The following is a 14882-nucleotide window of genomic DNA, read 5'->3' on the forward strand; positions in this document are numbered from 1 at the left end:
ACAGCCCATTATAGACATCCTGCCCCAACTATAGGAGAAGAAGAGACTAGAAACTCTTGTGAAGTTCACAGTCCAGAGGCATAGTGTCACTAAAAGACAGATCTAATCACAGGAATGTATAATCCTCTCCGTCCCCCAGCACTTCACCACCACATTACTAAGGCCTGTTTACAGCAGTTCCTTTTACGCAGTACATCATGTCTGGCTGTTAAGAAAAAGTTACAAGATACCACAAGGCAAAAAACACACTTTGAAGTGAGAGTAAGCCTCAGAAGCAGACATGGGAGGAATGTTGGAATTATCAGATCAGGAATTTAAAACAACTATGATTAAACTACTAAGGGCCCTAATAGATAAAGTATGCAGCATGTAAAAACAGATGGGCAATGTAAGCAGAGAGATAAGAATCCTAAGAAAGAGCCACAAAGAAATTTTAGAGATTAAAAACACTGTAACAGAAATGAAGAATGCCTTTGATGGGCTTATTAGTATACTGGACATGGCTGAGGAAAGAATCTCTGAGTTAGAGGATACTTCAATAAAATCCTCAAAAACTGAAAGCAAAGAGAACACAGTCTGAAAAAAAGAAAAACAGATAAAAATATCCAAGGTCTATGGAACAACTTAAAAAAAGTATAACATCAGCATAATGAGAACATCATAGGAGAAGAAGAAGGAACAGAAGAAATATTTGAAACAATAATGACTGAGAATTTCCCCCACATCAACCTCAAACACCAAACCACAGATGCAGGAAGCTCAGGGAATGCAAAGCAGGATAAATGACAATAAAACTACATCTCGGCATATGATTTTCAAACTACAGAAAATCAAAGATAAAGAAAAAGCCTAAAAGAAGTCAATGGTTTAAAAAACAAACAAAACAGCAAGAACTATAACAAAACCCCACAACATCTTACCTATAGAGGAACAAAGATAAGTACAAAGATAAGAACTACTCCTCAGAAGCCACACAAACAAGAGGATGAAGTGAAACATTTAAAATGTTGAGAGGAAAAAAAAACCAACAACCTAGAATTCTTTACCCTGCAAAATTAACCTTCAAAGGTGAAGGAGAAATAAAGACTTTCTCAGCCAAACAGAAGTTGAGAGAATTTGTTGCCAGTAGACCTGCCATGCAAGAAGTGTTAAAAGGTGTTCTTTTAAGAGAAGGAAAATAATATAGGTCAGAAACTCAATCTGTATAAAGTAGGGAAAATATCAAAGAAGGAGTAAGTAAAGGTAAAATTAAAACTTCTCTCTTTCTTATTCTTGATTGATCTAACAGACAACAGTTTGTTCAAAATAACAATACCAACAATGTATTTGATTATGTATGCTTAATGTATATATCACATATATAGATATATACTTACGTATGCTTAGATACGGGCTTCCCTTGGGGCTCAGTGGTAAAGAATCCGCTGCCAATGCAGGAGATGGGGGTTCAATCCCTGGGTCAGGAAGATCTCCTGGAAAAGGAAATGGCAACCCACTCTAGTATTCTTGCTTGGGAAATCCCATGGACAGAGGAGCCTGGAGGGCTACAGTCCATGGGGTCACAAAAGAGTCAGACATGACTTAGCCACTAAATAACAATAGCAATCAAAATTAAGTCAAAATCACTATATTAATTTTAGACAGAACAAACTTCAAAGCAAGGAACATTATCGAAGATAAAGAAGGGCATTACACAATGATAAAGGGGTCAGTTCCGCAAAAAGACATAACAATCATTAATGTGTATGTGCCTAACAACAGAGGGTTAAACTATGTGAGTCCAAAATTAATAAAATTGCAAAGAGATATAGATGAGTCCACTATCATAGTTGGAGACTTCAACTCTATCAGAAATGGAGAGTGCACAGAAACATTCTCCAAGACCATATGTTAGGCCATAATACAAATGTCAATCAATTTAGAAGGACTGAAATAATAGGAAGTATGTTCTCTAATCACAGCAGAATATTAGAAATTAATAAGTGAAAGAAATTTAGAAAACTCACAAATAAGAGGAAATTAAACAACGCTCCACTCTTGCTTGAGACCTTTTCTGAGGTGTTTGAGGTTCCTCCTTACTACTTAAGTCTTCCTATCAGACTGAGACACTTTTTGACATGTTTGAGATCCTTCTTTGTCACAAATAAAACTTTTTATTTGTCACCATTAAAAGTCTGAATTTTTTTAACTGATTCTTGGACTGGACTCATATCCATCAGCCTATTCAACTTTAGTACCTGTCTCATCCTTGATAGCTTTCCAGAACTACTACCGTCACCTCATGAAGCCCCATGAGTTTTCCCAATTCAAACTTGGGATTCTTTAGTACCCTTACTTCTCTAACAATGACATCATGGAGTGGATAAGTACTTTGGCAAATCTCATCTGTGTGTTTTCCAGTATTGTCTGGAATCAATTTATTGACCACTTCTTTCAAGTTATTTGTCTATAACTCTAGGGTCATGATTTTCATCATCATCTTCTGGATTTGGCAGACCTGTTGCTGCTGAGTGTAAGAGATCTTCCAAATATAATTGTTGCATTTTTTAAATAAAATAGACAAACCAATTAACTTTCAGTAGTCTTGACACTGACATGAGCTTCAATCACAGGGTGCCATTTTTTGAACCATGGAGCACATTTTGTCATAGGTAAACTCCATGCCATAAAGTTAGGTAGCTTTGCCCCGAATAGCCTCAGTAATTAGCTTGAGTATTCTAAATGCAACTTCATCATCCTACAGATCAACAAGGCTCATTTCAAAAACATGATATAATTTGAATTCTTGAGTTCTCATGACTAGTGTTTTTCCAATATTTCTTGTACTGAACATAACTGTGCTTTCACATCATAACAGTCTTTCTAAGGAACTGGATCAACCACTTTCTTCTTGCTTTCCTTTTTGCCACCTTTCATTAGGTACCTGTTCCTGCCAACCGTCAAGGCACTGCTGCTCAGAGCACTTCATTCATTTTGAGACTCTGACTTCCCTATCCTGACATGTTTTTGATTTTCCCCTATCTATTTGAGATTCTCCCTGACTTGTTCTACCCTCTTCCTGATGTATTTGAGACCCATCCTTTTATATATATATATATATAGGAAAATATAGGGGAAAATTAATAGCCTACTCACAGCCTCTTGTTTTAAAACTTAGAAATTTTTAATTTGGCTTTAAAAATTTCCCCTCTCTGACAAGACAAAAAAAGTGGAATTTTCCTCCCTTTTCCTTAATTTGGTAGCTCCCACAGAATAGTTTTTCATTCTAAGCAGTGAAAACCAAGGGTGGAAAGGGTTGCTGAAAACTGGAGTATTTATTTATAATCAACAATTACTTGGATGATCACATGGGCTCCCCTGGTGGCTCAGTGGTAAAGAATTCACCTGCCAATCCAGGAGACATGGGTTTGACCCCTGGGTTGGGAAAGATCCCCTGGAGAGGGAAATAACAACCTACTCCAGTATTCTTGCCTGGGAAATTCCATGGACAGAGGAGCCTGGCGGGCTACAGTCCACAGGATTGCAAGAGAATCAGACATGACTTAGTGACTAAGCAGCAACACCACACCAGCACTGAAAGACCCACCTGAATTTTGTAATTGAATGTCTGTGCATGCAGCAAAAGCCCAGAACATTTTGAGATGCAGAGTAGTATCAGATCACCATCTGGATCATAAATAATTTATACATTTTAAATACTTTGGAATCATATGGGTCAGGCAATAAATAATATACTAAATCTCAGTGAGAAAAAAATTCTCCAAATGTTGTATCTGTGAATCCAATTTAAATCCTAATAACAGTTCTGAGAACTTGATCAGAATGCAGGAAAGGCCCTTAGTGCTTATGTAAAACTAAATGAACATTATTCTTGATTTTTTTTTAATATACCAAAGAACAGCTGATCAAATTAAGGTTAAATCTCCACTGTCTAGTCATGGGAGCCAACTGGAATTGAATTCCACATCCAATACCCTGTCTTTGGATAAGACTTTGATGTAAGACTCCCTTATCAGATCCTGACCAAATGGTGACTTTACATGCTGGGTCCTGAGTTTGAGAAATACGGTCAATGCTTTAGGGATTTTTGAGAGAAGTTGCTGAGGTATCTGATTATTTTCCTTTTTTAGTTGCACTGGGGCTTTGTTGCTACATGCGGTCTTTCTCTAGTTGTGGCAGGCAGGGGCTACTCTAGCTGCAGTGTGCAGGCTTCTCGTTGCAGAGCACAGGCTCTAGGCACACAGGCTTCAGTAGCTTAGGTGCTTAGGTGCTTAGGCTTAGGTGCTCCAGAGCATGTGGAATCCTCCAAGACCAGGGATGGAACCTGTGTCCCCTGCATTGGCAGGCAGATTCTTATCCACTGTACCACCAGCAAAGTCCCTGAGGTATCTGATTCTTGAAGAAAGACAGAAAGAGAGTCGGGGGGCTGATCTTAGTTGGTGGTAAGATGGTAAGACAGAGCACTGGGCTGCCTCAGACCTTGGGAGTGGGGCACTGGCAGGGGGTAAGGTCAAGCTGGATGTTGTCATGAGGTCACAACAGAAGCTCTTCCAGGGTGGAAGCAGGGGCCTGAAGCCTAGAAACAAACTAGGTTAGGAGCTGGCAAGGTAACTTGACCACTGACCTTCACCAAGCACTTGTCAGTGACTTTGGTCAGTCTTTACAGGCCCAGCCATCCACCTGCCAACCCCTCTTCGGGCAGTGCCTTAAAGGCCCCGCAGATGAAGCTTCAGTATTACACTCTCTGCGGTGGATTTCAATGAGTTGATTGGGCACTTTTTTTTTGTCTTATTGGGAAATGAAGGATCATGTGCAGTTCCTCTGAATCTGAATATGTGTGGACACAAATGTGTGTTTTGGGGTACTTCAAATTTTTATTTCAAATATATTGAAAGAGTTCTTTCGGACTTAGATGTCTGTTTTACCATCTATCTCTTTGGATATACCCAAAAAGGAAAATTATATTACAAAATAAATTGGTGAAGGTATTCCTCAGGCTTCTTCACACTGAATACAGTGATAGATTTACTTCACACTAAAGTATATAAAGTGCTACTAGTCCTAAAGTCACTTATATGTAAAATCTAAAAAAATTAAAATAAATAAGCTTGTAGAAGCAGAGGATAGAATGGTGGTTGCCAGGGGCCGAGGGTGGGGGAATAGGAGAGATGTTTAAGGGTATAAATTTGCAAGTAGTAGATAAATAAGTCCTGGAGACTAATACACAGTACAGTGATTATAGACACCCAAAATCGTATTATAAACATTAACCTTACTAAGAGACTAGATCTTAATTGTTCCAAACACTGAAGAAATGATTATGTGATACGATAGAGGTGTTAACTAATGCTACAATGGCAATCATACTGTAATGTAAATATATCCATCTATATGTCATACACTTTGAACTTACACAATGTTTTATGTCAAATATATCTCAATAAACAAAATAAATTATATATATATATAGTTTGTGGGAATATAATTTGATACAACCGCTTTGGAAAATTGTTTTACAATGGCTACTAAAATTAAACATACGCCCACCTTATGACCCAGCAATTCCACTCCTGAATACATACCTAAGAAAAATCAGTGCATATGTTCACCAAAATACGTGTATAAGAATATTCACAGCAGCACTGTTCATACTAGTCAACATTGGCAACAATCAAAATGTCTATCAACAGGAGAAAGATAAATACATGGGTGGTATATTCATACAACAGAACAATATACAGCCACAAAAAAGAACAAATGACTAAGATACACACTAACCTGGATGAATATCACGGACATCATGACGAATGAAAGAAGCCAGACACAAGAATACATACTGTATGACCCATTCAAGAAAAGACAAAACTAAAAGATTGTGTGAAAGTTAAAGTGTTAGTCACTCAGTTGTGTCCGACTCCTTGAGACCCCATGGACTGCAGCCCATCAGGCTCATCTGTCCATGGGATTCTCCAGGCAAGAATACTGGAGTGGGTTGCCATTCCCTTCTCCAGGGGATCTTCCCGACCCAAGGGTCAAACGCTGGTCTCCTGAATTGCAGGCAGATTCTTTACCATCTGAGCCACCAGGGAAGCCCAAAGGACTGTGATAAAAGTCAAAATAATGATTACCTCTGAGAAGGAGCTATTATTAACAAAAGCAATAAATGCTCATTGTAAAACACAAACAATGGTGCCTGGGCCTCTCTTTCCTGGTGTATCTGCAACACTAACTTCTCACCATTAAGGCTTTGTTTTAGTCAGGGAGGCCTACCCTGACCACCCTATTATAAATTGCAATCCACACTCCTCAACTCTTGATCCTTTTTATCGTCCTTTTTCACTTTTTCTATTATGCTTTTTACCTGCTAAAATACTCTAGAATTTACTTCTTGTATTTTTTGCTTACTACTTTGTCCTCTTGCTAGAACAAAAGCCCCAGATCCGTTGACTGGGGAATATAAAGACCTGGCCCACTTGCCCCAATTCAGGGCATCACCACAGGTTAATTCCTGCTCCAGACCTCCCCATGGGATCCACTGAGACCTTTGTTACAACTGCTTCCAAACCCAACTTCTCCCTCTGCCCAATCAGACTTCACTCACTCCCCAAAAGTATTGATTTCTTGAGAACTTCCCAGTAAGTTTCCTGAATGTGCTAAGCTAAGCTAAGTGAATCAGTCTCAAAAGTCTGTTTTCTAGAGTATCTTAACTGTGACTCTGAACTCACGGAAACAGAGAACAAGGCAGGATCAGGTACAGGGGAAGAGTCACGAGTCCAGATTTGGACACGTTATCTTTGAAGCAACTTTGCCATATCTAAGAAATGTCAAGCAGGCAGTTGCATGTATGAGAAAAAGAACAGATTTTTTGCCCCTCAAGCTGCTCATGATATAATCAATAAGATAAGATGTGCTCCGCAAAAAAAACCCATAATATGTGATGGTGGTTGTTGTTCAGTCGCTCAGTCACGTCCTACTCTTTGTGACCCCATGGACTGCAACACACAGGTAATATGAGCTAGTGTATTACACAAGATTATAGACGATGTGCTAGAGAGGTTCAGAGATGGTCAGGAAAGATCTCATGGCAAAGGTGACATTTTTTAATGTCATCAGTGAAGATGGGAGCAGAGGTGGAGCAATGTGAGCTAGGCCTGAAGATAAAACACCCAGAGCAACACACCGGGCAGGGGGCAGTTCAATTTAAATGGAGGGTCAAGTACGAAAAGGGGCTTAGTGGGACACAAGGTTAGTAAGTGTATTAACCATTAACCAGAGTTCTCCAGAGACAACCAATAGGATATGTGTATGTATTGAAAGAGATTTATTATCAGGAGTTGGCTCATATGATTATGGGTGAGTGCTCAGTTGCTAAGTCATGTCTAACTCTTTGTGATCCCAGGGACTGTAGCCCACCAGGCTCCTCTGTCCATGGGATTCTCCAGATAAGAATACTGGAGTGGGTTGCCATTCCCTTCTCCTAGAGATCTTCTCAACCCAGGGATCGAACACACCTCTCCTGTGTATCCTGCATTGGCAGGTGGATTCTTTACCACTGAGCCACCTGGGAAGCCCCACATGATTATGGAGGCTGGCAAGTCCAAAATCTACAGGATGGGCTGGAAAGTTGGAGACCCAGGAGAACTGATGCTACAGTTCAAGTCCAAAGGCGTGTAGGCTAGAGACTCGGGAGAGCTGGTAGTGCAGTTCTAGTCTGAAGACCAGCTACTGTAGAGCCAGGAAGACCAATGTTGCAGGTGAGGTCTGAAGGCAATCTACTAGATAATTCTCTCTTGCTTGGGGGAGGCTGGTCTTTTTGCTCTAGTCATACCTCCTAATGATTAGACGAGGCCCATCTACATTAGGGAGGGCAATCTGCTTTACTCAAAGTCCACCAATTTAAATGTTAACCTTATCCAAAAACACCCTTACAGAAACACTCAGAATAGTTTGACCAAATATCTTGGCACCCCTTGAGCCAGCCAAGTTGACATGTCCAGTAAACCATCACCAAGAAGGTATGGGTCAACTGAGGAAAGACCTTGAATGCTAGCATTCGGGCTATGGGAACTTATAAAAGTTTAGAGGCCAGAGGATTGGAATGAGAGATCCTGGAGGCAGAGAGAGAACTTAGGAGACTACTGTAATCATCTCGGCAAGAAGCAAAACAGGATAATGACAGTGAGACTGGAGGTCAGTAAGACTTTGAATGCTAGAGATTAGGTTGTTTAGAGGCCAGAGGATTGGAATGAGAGAGCCTAGAGGCAGAGAGAGACCTTAGGAGACTACTGTGATAATCTAGGCAAGAGAGAAAGCAGGATAATGACAGGGAGCCTGAAGGGAGGAAACAGAGGCAAGCAATGTGAAACAGACAAGACTTGGCAAGTGACCAGTCCTGAGGGATGAGGGAAAATACGCAGAGAATGACTTTGTAGTTTCAAACCTAGGCAACTAAGAGAATGGTGAAGCCACTGAGAGCAATGGAGGCATCGGTGGAGAGAAGATGCCTGTCTCCCTGAGGGCTCCTCTTGTTGCAGAGTTTGGGGCATGTTCAGGGTATCAACTGATACGGGACTTCCCTGGTGCTCCAGTGGTTAAGAATCCCTGGTGGTCCAGTGGTTAAGAATCCACCTGCCAATGCAGGGGACACAGGTTAGATCCCTGGTCTGGGAAAATCCCACATGCTGTAGGGCAACTAAACCCGTGGGCCACAACTACTGAGCCCACACACTCTAGAGCCCGTGCTTCGCGACAAGAGAAGCCACTACAAAGAGAAACCTGAGCACCTCAGCTAGAAAGTAGCCCCTGCTTGCCGCAACCGGAGAAAGCCTCCTCGCAGCAACAAAGACCCAGCACAGCCAAAAATAAATAAACAAAAATAGATATTTTAAAATTATTGCATAACAAATCACCCAAAAATGGTGACCTAAAACCAATAAAATATTTTACTCACAAATCTGAGGGTGTCTGGGCTCACATAGCTGTTCTCACCCATTGTAATGATGAATTGTATTAATTTGTGTTGGTAACAGGAAATTAATTCTTCACATAGGTATTATTAAATGGCTGATACAAGTAAACATTTCTGTGTATTACCTACTGAACTTTTTTTAAAATTGAACACCGCTTTTATCTACTGACACTGATTAATTCTAGATCTACTTCACTGCCCTGAAAGAAAATTATCTGCTGTGCTACCTCTTCTATGCCAAGAAAGCGTTCTGAGTTAGAGTATGAAATGTCTAACGTGCTTTAGAAGTAAAGATTGGTTGAATGAGGTATCTTACATTAATTTTAGATCTCCCTTTAATTGTAGTTTTATTGCACTTAAATGTTAATCACCCAGTCGTGTCCGACTCTCTGTGATCCCATGGACCGTAGGCATACTTGATCTTAGCCAAAAGGCTGAGAAGCAATGATTGTAGTTTTCTAGGATTTTATTAAATACTCTAGATACAGTTGAAAATTTTAAAACAACTTTATTGTGGCATAACTTACTACCATAAAATTCACCCTATTTTTAAAAATGCAATCCAATGATTTATAGCCATCTGATCAAGCTGTGCAGCCATCACCACAATACAACTTTAGAACATTTGTATCATCCCAACCCCAGGCAACAACTGTCTCTACAAATTTCCCTCTTCTGGACTTTTCATATAAATGGAATTGTACAATATATGTTCTTTCGAGTCTGACTTCTTTCATTTACCATGATGTTGGCAAGGTTCATGTGTGTTATAGCATGCATCAATACTTCATTCTTTTTTATAGCAAAATAATATTCTACCGTATGGATACACCACATTTTGTGAATATCTACATACAAGTCTTTGTATGAACATAAGCATTCATTTCTCTTGTGTAGATCCCTAAGAGTGGATTGGCTGAGTCATATGATAAATTTATATTCAACTTTTTAAGAAACTAACAAACTGTTCTCCAAAGTTATGGTCCCATTGTTTCTTACCTACCACCAGTAGGGTTCCTATTTATTCACATTGTTTCCAGCATTTGTTACTGTCTGCCATTTTTCTTATAGCCATCCTAGTGAGCATGAAATGGTACTCATTGTGGTTTTGATTCACATTTCCCTCAGAACAATGATATTAAGCATCTTTTCATGTGCTTATTAGCCATTTGTACATTGTCTTTGGCAAAAAGTCTATTAAAATCCTTCGCTCATTTTTAATTGAGTTTTTTGTCTTTTAAGGCTGAGTTGTAAGAGTTCTGGAATAACAGGTTGAAATTGAATATAATCAATACCATCTTTCTGGAGTACATATGGTATTATGATTCAAATGCCCTAGAACTGTATTTATTTTTGTTTATCCCTCTAAGTAGGCATTGTGGTGGATACTACAATGCACTACCCAGCTCTTCCTTCTTGATGTCCAACTTCAAGTGTATGGTCAGCAGACAGCTCTTAGATGTCAGTCCTCCAGGGTCTGCCTCAACTGCAGAGAACCACCAGGCAGCCCACATCCAATGATCCGTGCAGGTGTATAAAGTTCTGGTCATTTCCACACACCTCTGGACAACTCTGCAGGACTACTCTAACTCCAGCTCCCCATAGGGTCAGCCAAGTCTGTCACCAGGCTTGCATCCAAGCTTAACTTCTCCGTCTGCTCAGTCCTGCTTTCTTCCCCTCTATTCTACAGGTGTTGATTTCAAGAGCACTTTGTCCCCCATCTTTATTGAGATATAGCTGACAAATAACATTGTGTAATTTAAGGTGTACACTGTGTTTATTTTATATATTTGAAATTTTGCAAAATGATTACTACCATATAATCATTTCTTTATTGTGGTGAAAACATTTAAGATCTATTCTCTTAGCAACATTCAAATATATGATACAGTATTATTAGCTATTATTTCCCATTAGATCCCCAGAACTTGTTATTCTTATAACTGGACGTTTATACCCTTTGACTAGCATCTTCCCATTTCTCCAATCCCCAGCCCCTGGTAACTCTGTTTCTCTTAGTTCAGCTTTCTTAGATTCCACAGGTTAGTGACACCAGGTAGTCCTTGTTTTTCTCTGACTTGTTTCACATACACACGTAGTCCTTGTTTTTCTCTGACTTATTTCACATAGCATAATGCCCTCAAGGTTAAAACAAGTTTCACAAAGGACAAGATTTCCTTTTTTTCTCATGACTGAATAACATGTGTGTGTGTGTGTGTATGTGTGTGTGTATGTGTGTGTGTGTATCTCACATCTTTATGTTCATCCTTTAATGGATACTTCAGTTGTTTCCATATCTTGGCTACTATGAATAAGGCTGCAACGAACAGAAGAGAGTAGATATCTTTTTGAGATATGGAAGTGGGACTGCTGGGAAGTTCTATTTTTAGTTTTGTGAAGACCCACTATAGTGTTTTTCAAAATGGCTGTACCAATTTACATTCCGATCAACAGTACATGAGGGTTCCTTTTGCTCCAATCCTCCAACTCTTATCTCTTGTTTTCTTGATAATAGCCATTCTAATGGGTGTGAGGTGATATCTCATTGTGATTTGTATTTACATTTCCCTGATAACTAATGATGTCAGGCACCTTTTCTTACGTCTGGTGGGCATTTTTATACCTTCTTCCAAAAAAGTATCTATTCAGGTCCTTTGCCCATTTTTCAATTGGACTTTTTTTTTTTTGCTACTGAGTTGTGAGTTCTTTATATATTTTAGATATTAACCCCTAACAGACCTATGATTTGAAAGTATTTTATTCCATTCTATAGGTTGCCTTTTCATTTTATGGTTCATTTCTTTGGCTGCACCAAAGGTTTTTAGGTAGCTGTAGTCTCACCTGTTTGTTTTTACTTTGTTGCCTGTGCTTTTGGTATCATATCCAAGAAACTGCTGCCAAGACCAGTGTCAAGGATCTTTTCTCCCTGTGCTTTTCACCAGGAGTTTTATCATTTTCAGTTCAGTTCTGTTCAGTTGCTCAGTCGTGTCCATCTCTTTGCAACCCCATGGACTGCAGCACGCCAGGCTTCCCTGTCCATCACCAATTCCTGGAGCTTGCTCAAACTCTCTGTTCGTTTCCAAGGCAAACCATTCAACATACAGTAATCTAAGTCTATGCCCCAACCGTTAATGCCAAAGAAGCTGAAGTTGACTGGTTCTACAAAGATCTACAACACCTTCTAGAACTAACACACACACACACACACACACAGATGTCTTTTTCATCATAGCGGATTGGAATGCAAAAGTAGGAAGTCAAGAGATAACCAGGCAAGTTTGGCCTTGGAGTACAAAATAAAGCAGGGCAAGAGCTAACATTGTTTTGTCAAGAGAACAAGTTGGTCACAGCAAACACCCTCTTCCAACAACACAAGAGATGACTCTACACATGGATATTACTAGATGGTCAATACTAAAATCAGATTGATTATATTCTTTGTAGCAAAAGATGGAGAAGCTCTATACAGTCAGCAAAAACATTACCTAGAGCTGACTGTGGCTCAGATCATGAACTCCTTATTGCAAAATTCAGACCTCAATTGAAGAAAGTAGGGAAAAACACCAGGCCATTCAGGTATGACCTAAATCAAATCCCTTACGATTATGCAGGGGAAGTGACAAACAGAGTCAAGGGATTAGATCTGATAGACAGAGTGCCCAAAGAACTGTGGACAGAGGTTTGTGACATTGTACAGGAGGAAGTGATCAGACCATCCCCAAGAAAAAGAAATGCAAAAAGGCAAAACGGTTGTCTGAGGAGGCCTTACAAATAGCTGAGAAAGGAAGAGAAGGTAAAGGCAAAGAAGAAAAGGAAAGATATACTCATTTGAATTCAGAGTTCCAAAAAATAGCAAGGAGAGATAAGAAAGCCTTCCTCAGTGATCAATGCAAGGAAGTAGGGGAAAACAATGAATGGGAAAGACTAGAGATCTCTTCAAGAAAGTTAGAGATATCAAGGGACTATTTCCTGTAAGAATGGGCACAATAAAGGACAGAAACGGAAAGACCTAACAGAAGCAGGAAAGATTAAGAAGAGGTGGAAAGAATACACAGAGAACTGCACAAAAAAGGTCTTAATGACCCAGATAACCACAATGGTGTGATCAGTCACCCAGAGCCAGACGTCCTGGAGTGTGAAGTCAAGTGGGCATTAGAAAACATCACTACTGGACTTCCCTGGTGGTCCAGTGGCTAAGACTCCACATTCGCAATGCAGAGGATACAGGTTTGATCCCTGGTAGGGGAACTAGATCTTACATGCTTCAACCAAGACTCTACATTCAGCAGTGAAGAGCCAGTACAGCAAACAAATAAATTTTTAAAAAGAAGAAAAGAAAATATCACTATGAACAAAGCAAGTGGAGGCTATGGAATTCCAGCTGAGCTATTTAAAATCCTAAAAGATGATCCTAAAAGATCCTAAAAGTGCAGCACTCAATATGCCAGCAAATTTGGAAAACTCAGCAGTGGCCACAGGACTGAAAAAGGTCAGTTTTCATTCCAATCCCAAAGAAAGGCAATGCCAAAGAATGTTCAAACTACCATACAATTGCACTCATTTCACATGCTAGCAAGATTATGCTCAAAATCCTTCAAGCTAGGCTTCAGCAGTACATGAACCGAGAACTTCCAGATGTTCAGGCTGGGTTTAGAAAAGGCAGAGGAGCCAGAGATCGAATTGCCAATATTCACTGGATCCTGGAGAAAGCAAGGGAATTCCATAAAAACATGTACTTCCGCTTCATTGATTATGCTAAAGCCTTTGACTGTATGGATCACAAAAAACAAACTGTGGAAAATTCTTAAAGAGATGGGAGTACCAGACCATCTTACCTGCCTCCTGAGAAACCTGTATGCAGGTCAAGAAGCAACAGAACCAGACCTGGTACAAAATTGGGAAAGGAGTACATCGAAGCTGTATACTGTCATCCTGCTTTTCTATATATAAGATCATATCATCTACACAGAAAGACAATTTTACTTCTTTCTTTTCATTTTGGATACCGTTTTATTTCTTTTGCTTGCCTAATTGCCAAGAGCACTTCTTAATTATTCTACACATTAAACTCCATCTCAGAATCAGCTTCCTGGAAAACCCAACCTCCAACAGGCAGCTTTCATTTTAATTCCTCAGAGATTGGCACATGGACACACACACATGCACACATACTATCACTTGACTGGCCCAGCAGTGGGCACCCAACCCAAGATGAATGGATCACAGCCTTTCCCTGGGAGTCGTGAACTTGGGAATCTGAGAGACTAAGTAGCTGCCCTTCTCTGGTGCAAACCTGGAAAATAGGAGGGTAGCAAAGAGTAATACCGCACGTTTGATTGCTCACTTACTCCAAGCAGGTCTCCAAGAGAACCTAGAGCCATGATCAACCGTTGCTCAGTACCTGGGAAAATAGCCCTGGGAAGGCTTTTTATGTTAATGATTGATGATTTTGTTGTGCACACCTGGAGCAATGAACCATGCTGTACCAGCTTGCCAGGATTGCTTTGCACAAACATCAAGATTGATGCTGCACACCTAAAGGGAACTAGCTGTCTAGCTGGGCTCTGCAAGGAGATGAAGGGAGCAGGGACGTCCATCTCTGAAGCATGCTATCTAGCATCAGGATAACCACACAACTGCCTTCTCCACACTCCATAGTGAAGCCAGAAAGTCTCCTGCAGTCTTTTGGTCTTAGATCCAAACCAGAAAATAGTAAGCAGTAACCTGGAGACTAATCTCTCTGCCTTGGCAATCATTTTTTCTCCTAGAACAGATCTACCACAAGAGCTCAGAACATATCCAACTGTCTCCAGAGTCGTTTCGGTTACACACGCCTGTGTTATCCACTGGTGAATTTTGAACCTGGAAACTCTCTGAATCTCTTTGCAATTAACTAATACATAATCAAGAAGGG

At 40.0% G+C, this 14882-nt stretch overlaps 1 pseudogene; it reads right to left on the reverse strand.

Annotated features, from left to right (window-relative positions):
• Nucleotides 1-2153: 2153 nt before the first annotated feature.
• LOC113888029 lies at nucleotides 2154-2958 on the reverse strand (annotated as a pseudogene).
• Nucleotides 2959-14882: the final 11924 nt, after the last annotated feature.

The sequence above is a fragment of the Bos indicus x Bos taurus genome, chromosome X (assembly GCF_003369695.1).
Source record: "Bos indicus x Bos taurus breed Angus x Brahman F1 hybrid chromosome X, Bos_hybrid_MaternalHap_v2.0, whole genome shotgun sequence".
NCBI lineage: Eukaryota > Metazoa > Chordata > Mammalia > Artiodactyla > Bovidae > Bos > Bos indicus x Bos taurus.